The sequence below is a fragment of the Canis lupus genome, chromosome X (assembly GCF_003254725.2).
Source record: "Canis lupus dingo isolate Sandy chromosome X, ASM325472v2, whole genome shotgun sequence".
In the NCBI taxonomy this organism is placed as follows: domain Eukaryota; kingdom Metazoa; phylum Chordata; class Mammalia; order Carnivora; family Canidae; genus Canis; species Canis lupus.
In genome coordinates this window covers 3,477,089-3,491,714 of record NC_064281.1, presented here as the reverse complement: position 1 = coordinate 3,491,714, position 14,626 = coordinate 3,477,089, and the positions used below count along the sequence as shown (strand labels likewise).

The 14,626-nt window shown below is 40.9% G+C and overlaps 1 protein-coding gene across 10 annotated transcripts in view; it reads left to right on the top strand.

Annotated features, from left to right (window-relative positions):
• Positions 1-14,626, top strand: part of NLGN4X (neuroligin 4 X-linked) — a 306,762-nt gene that overhangs the window by 147,683 nt on the left and 144,453 nt on the right. For 2 of the 10 annotated variants that reach the window (XM_025435908.3, XM_025435909.3), the window contains exon 2: positions 9,976-10,062. The exons of the other annotated variants lie outside the window; for them this stretch is intronic. The gene's annotated coding sequence lies outside the window, so the exon portion shown is untranslated. The remainder of the gene's footprint in view (positions 1-9,975; positions 10,063-14,626) is intronic. 10 annotated transcript variants of the gene reach the window in all.

Below are 14,626 nucleotides of genomic sequence, written 5' to 3'. Positions count from 1 at the left end.
CCTGTGTGATCCAGAGGAAGTTGATACAACTCTCTGGAAAACAGGGATAATGAGTCCTCAGAGGGTTGTCGTAAGCATTCTTAGAAGTTCACAATCAATGTAAGATCCCTTTCCCCTTGGGTGGCAAAATAGCAGGATGGTACCAAAGATCTCCTTGGTATTTTAAATACATAATTGCAGATCACATTTATTGACTGTTTACTACATGCCAGATGTAATTGCATGTTTTAGGATATTCGTTGTCATAGGAAACACATGGGCATGAGTCCCTACTATGTGCCCAGCACTGAAGACAGAGCCGTAATTAGCACTAACCACTCTGTGCTGCCCTGGTGTCCATGTTCTAAAGTGGAGAAGTGAACTCATAAAGGTAATAAGCTCGGGAATATAAAGTAGGTCAAGTTGTGATGAGTGACCTTTGGGATCACCAAGGCTGGATGGAGGTTAGCAGTGGTTGAGGGGACACAGGCGTCTCTGCTAGGTGGCATGTGAGTAGACAACCAGGGTAAGCCTTATCTCATTGTCTACTTAGTAGGGCCAGAAGGGGATACTGTTCATTAACTTCATTATGTGCATATGGAACCTGATAATTACAGCGAGTGAATAACTCAGCAGAGATCAGATGAGGACTGGGGCTCACAGCCTATTAACTGTGAATCTCATACTCCCCGCAATGAAACAAGAGCAGGACACACCTCAGTTCCCTTCCCCACGGCATATCCCCCATTGAATTACTTCCTTCCTGCTCCCAAACCATGACGAAGGGAGCAACAGAAAAACACTCCTGAATGGTTTCAGTATAATGTTTAAATTCTCAAGACTGTGTCGTAATTTGTTATAAATTAAAAAATGGTCAATTTTGTTTTTGTGGCTAAGATCACTGGATACACTGGATAACATGCTGGACATGTTAAGGTTGACACGATCTGTGAGCATATTATTAGAGTGTTTGCTGTTAGTAGTCATGGAAACAACTCTGTCCCTTCATCCCCCACCACAACCAACTTGGCCAAGATGAGATGCTAGACATCATGAGAGATCAGAAACTAGTGGAGAAGGACCAGCTCTCTAGCACAAGAGCCCCTGACAGTAGACACAACACAGATGCATGGGAGCAGGGTCAGTGACCCACATATAGACTCTCTTTCACTTCTCCATCCACCCATCCATCCATCCATCCACCCACCCATCCACCCATCCATTCATCCATCCATCCATCCATCCATCCATCCATCCACCTACCCATCCACTCATCCACTCATCCATCCACTCATCCATCCATCTATTCACTTAATGAATATTTATGAACCATTCTTCTGAGTCCTGAGGGTATAATAGTAAACAGGATACAAAATTGTCCTTTCCTTACTCAAGTTGGGGACAAAGTAGAAACTCCAGTGAACAAATTCGTTAAGGACAGAATTTCAGATTGGCATGGAAGCTCTAAGGCAAATAAGAGCGTGAAAGAGGTGTGGGTGATGGGGATACTTTAGATTCTGTGACCAGGATAGATCTGTAAGAGGATGAACAATTGAAGGTAATAGGTAAAGGACAAAACAAAACAAAACAAACACAGAACAGGACAAATATATCCCAGACAGATTTTGGGCCAAACATTGGTCTTTTCACCATGTGAGACAGGCTTGCAAGTTTACTAAAATTTAATAAACTTAGCAGTAGGAGTTCAGGGTCACGCTGTAGGGAACCTGGCTTCCTTTGTGGCTGGTGGGATTAGAAAGGGGAGCATTGCTCTAAATCCCATTTTCGGTTTCCAAAGCTGGTGATGGGCTAAAATGAAGAGTCTCTCATCATTTGCCAAGCAACGAAAAATGCAGTGAACCTGGCAAAGAACAAGTATCTTCCAATGAATGCTTGTCTTTTCATAAGCCAAACTTCTGTATTAATTTCCACTTTGGTTGAGTCGGTGGGTGGTTGGATAATTAGCTGGATGTTTCTGAAATAGGAGGAAGGTAGATGAAAGGAAAAAAAGAAATCCAAAGGGCAATTCTTATTTAATTCTAGGAAATGAAAGGTTGATCAGAGAAAATTTTAAGGAGCAAGGAGATGATTTTGGTGTACAAAACTAAAAATTCGGAATGTGATCATATTGATGCTAAAGTGAATTATGAGAAAAGAGCATATAAAATATATGTGAATCACGATATAAATTTTTCTCTGTGCATTCATTACCCCAAATTTAAGTGTAAACATTTTCAAATACCCACCTGTGCAAATGTCACAATGGCAGGTGGTATATCACTTTTTGTATTTAAAACATATGTGGGAGTGAAAGGAGAAAGGTAAAAAAAAAATTAAATTTAGAATCTTAATGAAAGAACATATTGGAAATATGGAAATAACATTTAGGACTTTGTTCTTTTAGGGTCCAATTACAGATAATGCTAAAAAATAGTCATTTTTTTGTATCTATTTCAAAAAAGCACAGTAACCATAGAGAAACAACAGCATAAAGAACCCCAGAGCAGTAGCCAGATGAATGTCGTATCTCCTCATTCGCCTCTGTTGAGGAGATAAGAAAGACCCACAAGGTTCACCTAATGGGTATTTTATTTCCCTAGTGAAATAGTGAGTGCAGTTGAGCACACCCTCAGTCTTCATCTGCAACTCTCCTCAAAGGTACAAGGTGCTAGCATTTCACCCAGAATTCATCGAAGAGTTAGTTAAGAGAAAAATCACAACCCCAGTCCCCTAGTATTTATCCCACTGTGGGTCAGCCAAGCTTAGCTGCTAAGAAATGAGCGGAGCTGGGCCATTCTACATATGTTTGGTTCCATGAAACCATAAAACAATGCATCAGAACAACTAGGAAAAGGGCCAGATCCATACAAAACGTCTTTTCTTCCTAAATGATAATGCAGGGAGCCCTTTTAATCTATCATGTGGCTATGGATGTAGTTTGCACTGGTGACAATGGTAGCTGATTTTTCTGGGATGGATGGAAGGCCAGTTTATGAGCCATTTATTAAGCTACTTTTGTTTTTTTGTGGCTTTGTATTTATATTTTAGGGATCTGTGATGCTCAACATTGGTTCCCATTGCAATATTTTACAAAGACTAAGTGATACCTGTTTCCTCATCCTCCAGACGCTCAAGTGCCGAGCCATTATGTCCACCTAAAGGGCAGTTATCATATCATCCTGGGATTAGAGTTGTACAGAGATTTTTGCAGGTTGACCTGGCAAGGCATGGAGGCGGATTTTAATGACAAGGGTTGGCAGTGAAAGAAGGTGAGTCTGGGGAGATTTCATGTTTCTGGCTTGAGCAACCAGTTGATGAGGGAGCGAAAACCATAGGAATGGCTTCTAAATGTCTCGAATTCTTATCTCTCCTTCCTCCCTTTGTCCCTTTTGTGCTTAGTTCAAGTTCCCATTTCCTTTGTTGTATATGAAGGTCACGTCTCCCTCTCTGGAGCCTCCATCTTTGGTGGCTCATCTAGAGTTATCTTTAAAAAAAGGCAGATGGGGTCGGTCACCTTTTTCCCATTCCAAGCACTTTACTGGTTCCCTGTTCTTCACGGCACCAAGTCCCAGCCCCATCTCTGGTGAGCCAGTTGTTGAAGACCAGGTTAGTATCTTGATGGACTCTGTACCCCTTCCTTCAAGATTCTGAACAAATGCAACCTTTCCCATGAAGCTTTCTGCCTCCCACGTGGTCACATGTGGCCATGCCGACTCAAGTGGATCTTTCTTATTCTCCTTCGAAGGCTTTTATTTGCATTGAGTTAATTGCTTTCTTGACAATCTTGCCTGTACAGGTATGGACTGTTTTGTGTGCCTGTCCACTGCCTGGCATGCAGCAAGGTCTCCAGAAATGACTGTTTGACTATTAGAGTACCATTTGCTGTGACACTGTACTTTTATCCTAATTTTCCCTAGGTATCTCTCATCTGTCCCCTTTGCTCTTGAATCTTCATCAATCAATATGAATAGTACGTGCAGCTTTGGTGGTATAGTGGTGAGCATAGCTGCCTTCCAATATGAATAGTGCGAGCATGCTAATCATACAGATCCATGTTTCCCTCTTGCTTCCTCATATCATTGTTTTTTTTTTTTCCTGCCTGGTCAATGGCTATTACCTTCCCCTCAGAGATTCTCAGTTTCTTCATCTGTTTAGTTTTGGTGCTTGTTCTTACTGTGTGCCATGGCTACAATGATTGAGGGGCTCAGACATGCACAATGTCTATGTATCAATGTAACATGACCTTCGCCCTGCTGTGTGAGAATCTGACCTTTATTTGTCTGTCTAGCTCAGTTCTTCTTTCGGCCAGATGAAGGGCATGGCAACAATGATCTTGGCCTACCATAAAGAGGGTCTCCATAAAGAGGGTCTCCATTTTGGTAAATCACCTCTGGATCAGAAAGGACCTGGGATCCCTGGGTGGCGCAGCGGTTTAGCGTCTGCCTTTGGCCCAGGGTGCGATCCTGGAGATCCAGGATCGAATCCCACGTCAGGCTCCCGGTCCATGGAGCCTGCTTCTCTCTCTCTCTCTCTCTCTCTCTCTCTCTCTCTGACTATCATAAATAAATAAAAAATTTAAAAAAAGGACCCCAAAGAACTACAAGAGTCCGTTGGGGATGCCACAGCCTTAGGCTTCGCTGAGGGAATTACCTTTTGTAAGTGCCACATTCCCTATGGGGACCCTGGACTCTTTGCTTATGTGGTGTTTATAGGAGATATTCACTCCTATGAAGCCTGGAGTTTCTGTGCCAGGTAGGAGTAACCACGATGGATGGAGGCCTTGTAGAGATCTTGTCTCTTAGCATCTGAGCTGTCACCTTTGGGGCAGATGGCTCCCCGATGCCTATTGCAGCTCTGCTGACAAGGTCAGCTTTGTTTTCTGTCCTACTGAACTACTAGCCCCATGGTGACTTTTGGAGGTTTTGTAATCTTGCATGTTTAGTTAAACCTAAAAAGACACCCACTGGCCATTAAAGAGTACAGATCAGAGTCTGTTGTCACAGAATAGTGGCTTAACAATTAAATTCTCTCTCTGACACTTCTTCTCTGCTTGGGAAACATATGGCTTCCTCATTAATCCATTTTAAAACCCAGATTAAACTTCACCACTTACAGTCTTTCTTGGTCTCTCATCTCCTACTTCCTTTCATTGTTTACTCATCTTCTCATTTTTCTCTTTTCTAGCTTATGATGCAGTCGTATGTATTATCTCATAACTGCCTCCCCATCGTCTTACCTTTGTTTATGCTGCTCCTCTACCGTGTCATGTATTCCCAAGGGTAGAGACCATGCCTTGATTGTCTTCCTCCTTCAAAGCATGAACTACTGTGCTAGCACTCTCAACTCTCTTTCATGAGCATCCCCTTTACTTTGTTTGAACACAGTGACGCCAATTTGACAAGAATGTCAGCAGTCCTTCTCGGTGTAATTTCATTCCCGAGGATAATGCTAGAATCCACCATAAATATTAAATTGAATCCTAATTTATTCTAATTTTAAATACATAAGCATGGTGCTAGTGTTGTCATTCTATGTGATTCACTGATTCATTTCATCAACAAATATTTATTGAGTTCCAAATCTCTACAAATCATTGTGATATGTGCCACTGGGCAAATGCATAATAAGTCAGTTCCTTCTACAGTAAGGGAAATAAAGTATAGAAATAAAAGAAAATGTCATTATTTACTGGACAAGGTAAGGGAGTGAATCCGGGCTTGTGTGATGGGGATATAAAGGAAGCATAATGCTGTTTGGATTGTAGCATTAGGGAAGGAATCATAAAAGAGGTGAATTTTAAATGGTTCCTAAAGAAAATGGAGAGGAGCCATTGGACATTGTGATTGAGGGACGATTGTAAGTAAGTTGTCAGAATAACAAAGTGTGAGCCATAACTTAGGAAGAACAAGGGATCTTTCTTGTCTAAAGCAGGATCTATTTCGGTATGGAGCAGAAAGGGAATCTGTGGCTAGATTTGGAAGTGGCTCAGAGTTCAGTGAATGTGGGAGTAAAGAGTTTGGGGTTAATTGGGGTTGTAGGTAAGATTGACCCTAGTTTCTGGAGAGATGGGTCTTTCAGCATTAAGTAGCATGAACAGTGGTGGAGGACAGGAGACTCCAGTTTAGAAGTTTAGGATAGAAGTTCAGTGGGGGAAGAGGCAAGATTAACAAGGGGTCTGGAAGCAGTGAAATGGAGTGTGGATAGACACAAGGGTAAAGGAGAGTGGATAAATATAAGGGTCATCCCAAGGGTGAACCCAATGTGACAACAGCAAGAAGAGTGAGGGGTCATGGCAGATGCTAAGGGGAGGCCCACATACCCACACAAGTCAGGAGGAGGATCTAGGATCAGCCGATAACTTGTAAATTGTAAAGCTAACCCAATGCCTAGAAAAATGGAGGAGTAAAAATGTAGGAGTGATATGGGGAGATCCCTACAAATAGAACTGCTGGGAGGCTATTAGTCCATATCCAGAGGCCATGATTTGTAGTGATAAGTGGTTCATTTTGTCTCACAGAGGAAAAAAAAAAAAGGATCAGCCCAAGGATAAGTATTTTTGACATCCATATGTTCAGACAGTAAAACCACCTTCAAACATCAGGGAAATCTGTCTCCAGCATTCTCTTACAGTCCCTAAAAGTGAAAGGAAGCATATGCCCTTTATGGCATCGCTTGGACCAATATCTATCTTTGCTCGTGGGAGGAAAAAAAAAAAAAAAAAGAGGAAAAGAACATGATTTTGCTGTGAATGGTTTTGTGGTCTCTTGAGTAGTCATCAGCTGTCCATGGTACTGAATTTATAATGGAGGTATGGCATTGACCAGCCAAATCCCTGGAGTATGCGAAAGGCTCCCCGGGTGCTGCTTTTATGCTTTCAAGCACTCTTCGAGTATCTTCATTAATGATGTTGGGCAAGGGGCCCTGTTGTTCCTGTTAAAATTCAAATCCTGCTCATGACAAATTAAGGGCAGGATTTCAATTGACATTTGGAGATTTCTCCAGCCACATTAAACACCAAATGCATTTAAGTGATGTCATGCTATATAACAAGGTGCAGAGTGGCTGGCTGTGTCCAGGATCACAATGATATCAACTCCCCTCCCATTCCACTCACCACAGTGGGAAGCAGAACAAAAACTGCAAGCAGTTATGATGTGGGCACATCTCACTTCATTTCTTCCTCACGGGAATGGCAATTCTCATATTGGACAATTGTTTCTGTCACTCGTTTTAGATTTTTTTTCTAGGCCCGTATTTTACTCTTGTTATAAAGGTGTTATGTTTAACCTTAAGGTAATTTAAATGAACATATCTTTGTCTCCCACCACCACCAATGACCCAGAGCATGAAAATAATCCAAAAGACCAAGGATATTATCTCTTGGCTACAATTGTTACCTTTTTAATTGTCTTGAAAACATGATGGTTTTCGGTCTTATACAAAGGTAACTTTCATACTTTCTTATGAAAGGATATCATATGAACTGAGAAACTGGGTTTCAAATGGGTACAATTTGATGTTTTCTATCAAATATGTAGCTTCTGTGCCCCAGTCTATAAGAAGTCTCTATGGAGTGGAATGAGCAGAATGTATTATGCTCAACGAAATAAGTCGGATAGAGAAAGACAAATACCATATGATTTCACTCATCTGTGGAATTTAAGAAACAAAATAGATGAACATATGGAAGGGGGAAAAAAGAAAGGGAAACAAGCCATAAGAGACTTGTAACGGTAGAGAACAAACTCAGGGTTCCTGAAAGGCTGTGGGGCAGGATGGGCTAGGTGGTGATGGGGATTAAGGAGGACACTTGTCATATCGAGCACTGGGTGTCGTATGTAAGTGATGAATCACTGAATTCTACTCCGGAAACCAATATTGCACTGTATGTTAGCTAGCTAGAATTTAAATGCGAATCTGGGGAAAAAAGCTTAAAAATTAAAATATATTGTATTAATAATTGGGAATAGCCAAATGGTTTTCAGTATAAGCTTTTGAGCTTCTTATCAGTTTTAATAACTTACTTGTGTTTCTAAAATCTTCCACGTGCCTCTTTTAAGGGTGACACAGATTCTTGCTTGTTGATGTTGGTGTTGTTTTTGCTACTTACCTGCTGTGCTAATTTCAGGAATCGGAACATTGTCTTATTTTTTTAAAAAATATTTTATCTATTTATTTGACAGAGAGAACTTAACTGCTCTGCTAATTTCAGGAATGGGAACATTGTCTTATTTTTTTAAAAATATGTTATCTATTTATTTGACAGAGAGAGAGTATAAGGGCACAAGTAGATGGAGGGGCAGGCACAGGGAGAGGGAGAAGTAGGCTCCCTCACTGAGCAGAGAGCCTGATGTGAGGCTTGATCCAGGAGCCAGGACCCTGGGATCATGACCTGAGCTGAAGGCAGACACTTAACCAGCTGAGCCACCCAGGCGCCTTGACATTGTCTTATTTTAACAAGTAGTGTGGAGTCAGGCACCTGGGCAAAAAGCTTAATGACTATGGCCTGAGTTGATTGTAGTGGCTTTTTGTTGTATTAGAGTCATACATCATTATTTTCCATCCGTGGAAACTTGAATTCCATCCAATTATCTCATAGATGTATAACCATCAGGCATTTCTTATGTCAGCCATCCAGAAAGTTTGGTTCTATTTTTCATTTCAGTTATGAATAAAATTATTCTAAATTTTCACAGTGAAGTGTCTCACCTCATCCAAGGGCATGTCTTGTTACAAACACAAATAGCATGAGTCCAACAGATGCAGTCCTCTCTAAAATAATAAAAGGTGGTTATAGATCCTGGTTCTGCATGAACTGGTGGGTTGTTAATGTGTTGCTGGGTGATATTTTTTTAATTGTTGGGGAATTGTTTGAATTTTTAGTTGTACTTTCTATATTAATTTCTGAAGTTTGAGATCTATAAGAAAAAGATACTGATAATAATTAATGATCATTAACTTTCATTTGTAACCATAATTGGCTATGTAATTACTTTGGACAGCTATTAGTACTGCCATTATATTATTTTCAGGTCTGGATTCTCATTTTTATTTAACTTTCATTCAACTGTTTTCATAAATCTTGTTCCTTTAACCCTTTGCACCAGAACTTGCATTTACTTCATTATGTCTTCCTTAGCACTTAAGGAGGTATCATTTATTCCTGGATGTTGGATAAACTAGTGTAATGTCACTGTTCTTTTGTGATGGGGTGTTTGTCTACACTGTTGCTTTCAGATGAAGGTTAATTAGAAAAATGATTGAATCTTGGTTCAATGGAACTCAAGCATTCCAAAAGAATTTCCCATTTTGAGCCAAACAGTTCTGAGGCCTGGACACACTTTGGTCAGCTGGTCTAATACACTTTCCCAACCTGCATGGAGTGGGTGGGCGGTGGGGGGCATCCAAGATGAATGGGACCAAGGAGATACCTGTGCACCCATATGGACATAATTTCTGAGAAATCTTTCTTATATAATAAAAAGGATCCAAACACCTTATACCAATTACCTCCCTTCCCCTTAACTGGATGTGGATGACCAACTCTCACATCAGGAGCTGCAAGGTTGAGGACAAGATGAAAACCCAACAGCTAAACATGGTGGAGTGGTAAGAGAGAGATGGTTTGAGCTCCTGGAGGCATTGTGGAGTAGCTGAGTTATAAACCTCTCTCTCTGGCCTTCTTGTAAGGGACAAAAATACATTTTTTCTTCTTTTTTTAAAGTCCCCAGCTTAGACTTTTCCAGATGTGCTGCCAAATACTTCCTAAGTATGACTGTGGGCTTTAATCAGCAATAAGATTTTGGGCACTGATGTAAAACTCTACAGTAAACACTAAGAGAATGGACTTCAAAACAGAAATCACAGAGAGGCCAAAAGGCTATAAAGCTACATGGATATGCCACCAGTTATTAGGGATGTGAAAAAGGACATTTCTTTTGTTTTAGTTTTAAAGTAAAATAAATGGTGCCAAAACACTGTTTCTTCTTTCCTTAGCTTTGGAGAGCAACAGAATCCAGTAAAACAGCACAGAAAGATGATCATTGCAGTGTTACTTTAAATGAGTGACTCCAACACAAACATGTATGTCATTTGTCTCCATCTGTTTTAATTTTTTGCAAATAGCATAAGGGTTAGAAATTTATGCAAGTGGTTAAAATAATAATGTAACATACAGATTGTCCTAGATCCTCTATATAATGCCCACATGAAAAAGGAGACAGCAGACGCCTGTGATATGTGGTCAGGGGTATGATGCAGCACTAGTGTAGCCAGGCAAGACCTTGGAGATATACCATGACCCCATGTGAACACAAAACACAGAAGTAGAATTCTACTCCAATTAGCCCAACCTAACCATAATATAAGAGAGAAAGAATATATGAAGACAAATCTCCTTTTTTTAAAAGATTTTATTTATTTATTCATGGGAGACACACAGAGAGAAGCAGAGACACAGGCAGAGGGAGAAGCAGGCTTCATGCAGGGAGCCCGATGTGGGACTCGATCCTGGGACTCCAAGATCATGCTCTGAGCTAAAGGCAGGTGCTAAACCACTGAGTCACCGAAGTATCCCCGACAAAGCCTTTTTCATAAGCAAACAGGGTCTATCCTCTCCAGGGTCAAAGTGCCAAGGTAACACCATCATACGAACATCATAGAGGAAGAAGGGTAAGATGGAAGAGAAGAAATATCCAAAGCAAGAGCAGAAAGGTGTCCAGCAAGGGATAATGGGAGGAAGAAGGGAATCTCTGAAGGATGTGAGGACCACGAGATCACTCCACACAGGATACATGAACAAAGGAAGCCCTTGCTCACCCCAATGGGAGCTCTGTCATGGATGAACACAGAATGGCAGAGACAGGCTGCTGAACGATGCTTACAAAACTCCATGCCTTCTGAGATTTTATTGAATCAAAATTATGCACAATCTTGACCAGGATTTAAACCATGAAAGGAAACCTGAAAATAGCAAGACCATGTAGAAATAAGCCAACAAGAGCCTAACTAGGGCACATAGAGGAGACAGGAGTGGAGCTAACACGTAGACTCTGAGACCAGCATGACAATATATGGTCAGAACAGGGGCTAAGAACCTGGAAGGAAGAGAAGAAGCACAAATGGCAGAATGGTGGGACATTGAATGTCTACTAAGTAGATGATGTCCATAAGCAAAGGAAATCACGAAGGAGGAAGAGCACACACAGGAAATGTTACACCGGTACGCCGGGCAGCCACAACGTCAACATCGAACACTATGCATGACTGAACACCGTGTGAAAACATTGATACTTTACTAAACCCTCTTAAGATTGTCACAACACTAAATATTAAACCTAGTGTAGATAGTGCCATTTAAAAAATCAACATGCGACTTAGTGATCAATCTGAAGGTTATTATCATTTGTTTAAACCACCTACTTTACTTCGTAGATGAGCATATAATTGAATTCCGTGTCGAACGTGTTTGGCATGTTTTATTTTTATTTTTTTTTTACATCTTTAAATCAGAAATATAAAGACTTTAGAAGCCGCATTAAAGGGATCCCTGGGTGGCGCAGCGGTTTGGCGCCTGCCTTTGGCCCAGGGCACGATCCTGGAGACCCGGGATCGAATCCCACGTCGGGCTCCCGGTGCATGGAGCCTGCTTCTCCCTCTGCCTGTGTCTCTGTGCCTCTCTCTCTCTCTGTGACTATCATAAATAAATAAAAAAAAAAAAAAGAAGCCGCATTAAAGACAAAACAAATAATCTTAATGTGTCAAGAAATGCAGAAGGATGATTTAGGCACCAAGTAAAGGAGGCAATATTTCCTGACCCATCCTATGTGGTTTGGATAGAGAGAGGTTTTAGAAAGAAAGAACAGATTCTGGGTTTTGGTGCACCAAAGCAAAATTTCCAGAGACTGTACATTGGATTCAGCTTTAGAGCAGAGACTCCAGCTGTAGGGAAGCATTGGGTTCAAATATCCGGCTAGTTGACACCAAAATCTTCCACCCACCCCCCAAAAATCTTGGGCGATAAGATAGGATAAAAGTGATCATTGTGTGTGGTTCAATGATCTGTACTGCTTTCTCTCTCTACACTCCCCTCTTTTTTTTTTTTTACTTTTCTGTATTTCCTAAAGTTCTATAATGACATGTACTAGTTTTTCATCAGAAGCAATAATAATGCCTCCTTTCTCTTTGCCATCCATTTGTGTCTTAGTACGTGTTTTCATTTTGTGTTCCTGTCTGCTTCCCCTGGGTATATCCTGTCTTTTTTTTTTTTTTTTTTTTGCTTATACAATTGGTTCCTCTTTCTGCATGTATCTCCACAAACACTCATGCACACAGACCTCACCCAGGAGGCTTTTCTGTCTCCCCTAAGGTCTCTATCTTTAGCTTACCCTTCTCTACCTGGTTTTAAGATGAGATGACTATAAGTGTGCTTCCTGGAATGGAATGGCTCCCAGAAAAAAAGCCGTAACCTCTCTTCCTGGAGACAGTGAGAAACAGCACAGGTTCCCGTGTTTCTGAGGCAGTGTGGCATTTGTCCTCCTGTGAAAGACAGAGGTTGGCTTTCTAATCATTGAAACGTCTTTCCCAGGTGTGCAGCTTCATTGCTCTCTGCAGTAATGCAGGGGAGGTGATGATAAATCTTGGCAAACCCAAGCCCAGCTTTTCAAGAACATTCTAGGAATCTGAGATTTCTCAGGCTCTGTAAGGATGACGCTGGGAGAAAGCAGGCACAGGAAGGTATGTGGGACAGAAGTAAAGGAACAAGCCTCAGGAGACCAGAGAACACATGCAGTTCATCAACTTGTTACAAGTCTGTGCGGAAGGAATATAGATTCGCTGATGGGTGTCCAAAAATAGGACAGAAATAAGAAATAAAAGAAAATGAAATATCAGCTCACCTGTGACAAAAACAAAGAGCCAAATGAGCAAATCAAAGCAAAGCCACCTGCACAGCTGGAAGCGGCCATCTGAATAATTGTGCTTCAATAACCTGGGAAGGACATATCAAGAATTTGTATATTTGGTGAAGCACATTCTGTACATTTTCTTGACTTTTCAACTTTTCAAATAATTCAACTTTTCAAATAATTTATTCTCTAAGAATTTTAAACGTTCATTCTCATGCGTTACACAGCATTATTGTGTAATTTCAAAAACGACATTTGCGGTGTATTATTTTTTAATATTTTATTTTTATTATGGATTCCCTCTTTCATATAAGGTATTGCTCTAAGCAATTGGAGATGCATCAACATACCCAGTAGACAAAATTTCCTGCCTAGTACAATTGATATTCTATGAAGGCCATGGAAAATGAATTTAAGAATTAAATAAGTTACATATTATTTTGGAAGGCGAAGGGTGCTACGATATAAATGAAAGGGGATAAAGAGAGTCAGGATTGCTGAGGAAAGTACAAGTGTAACCAGGGTGGTGAACTTTGACCTCGTTGGAAAGGATGAGTTTGAATAAAGAATTGAAAGAGGTGAGGGAGGAAGCCTTGTTGATGTACCAGAGGGTGTTCCAAGCAGAAGGAACATACCAGTGTGGAAGTTTTCCCACTGCATTGGGGAAGACCACTAGATAGCAATGAGTGACTGGGATCCAAGTGGGTTGAGGCCATTAAGAACTTTGACTTTAATTTTAGGACTAAAAGGAGAAGAATTGGAGGCATTTCAGCAGAGGGGTGACATGGTGAAGTATGTTTTAAAGAAACACTTGTTGCCTTGCTGAGATCAGCCTGTAGGGGCAAGAGCAGAAAGCAACAGACTGGTCAGAGGCGAATTTAAGAGTCGCCAAGAGAAATTATGACTGTATATCTCAGATGGGAGTAATGAGGTGGGGAGAAGGGCTTGAATTTTTTTTTATATATTTCTGAAAATAAGATTTGCAAATGATTTGCGTGTGGAATGTAGGGAAAGGAAAGGAGTCCAAATTTGTTGACCTGGATGGTATTGGAGACAGTGCTGGGGGAGAGAACCTTGAGGATGAGTTGAGGTTTGAAAGTTTGACGTTGAAATGAATATAGGTCATCAAAGACAACATAGGGGTGGGTGCCCGAGTTCAGGGGGAGTCTCAAGAGACAGGTCTGTGCTGAGGAGGAAAATGTTGGGCTAGTCCCCATCGGTGGTATTTAGAGTCATGAAGAGTCTGAAGATAGAGACAGCAGAAAAGTCAGAGTCTGAAGCCCACCAATGTAACACCTGGACGATATTGGCAAGTTTTACTAGAATAGCAGTAATTTTAGTGGAGCATTAGGTGGAGCAGCCCAGTGGGAGTAACTTTAATGGTGAATAAGAGCCATGGAACTGCAGTTGGTGCATATAGGGGACAGTTTTGAAGAGATTTTCTGTAAAAGAGCAGAGAAATAGGCAACAGCTAGGGGGATACATAAACCCAAGAGAAATTTATTGTATTTCTCATATGATAGAAGTTCTCACAGCATGTCTGTATGCTGTAGGAATGATCTAGGGGCATGTGGTATTGATCAGTTTAGCTTACCTTACGCTGCATTAACAAACATCCCTAAAATATCAGTGACGTGCAACTAGAGAGGTTTATTTCTCTCAAATGGCGTGTGTTCTTCAGGGATTCGCTTTGGCTCTTCTCCATCTCTTCTTCATTCTAGGACACAATCCCAGGGTGAAGA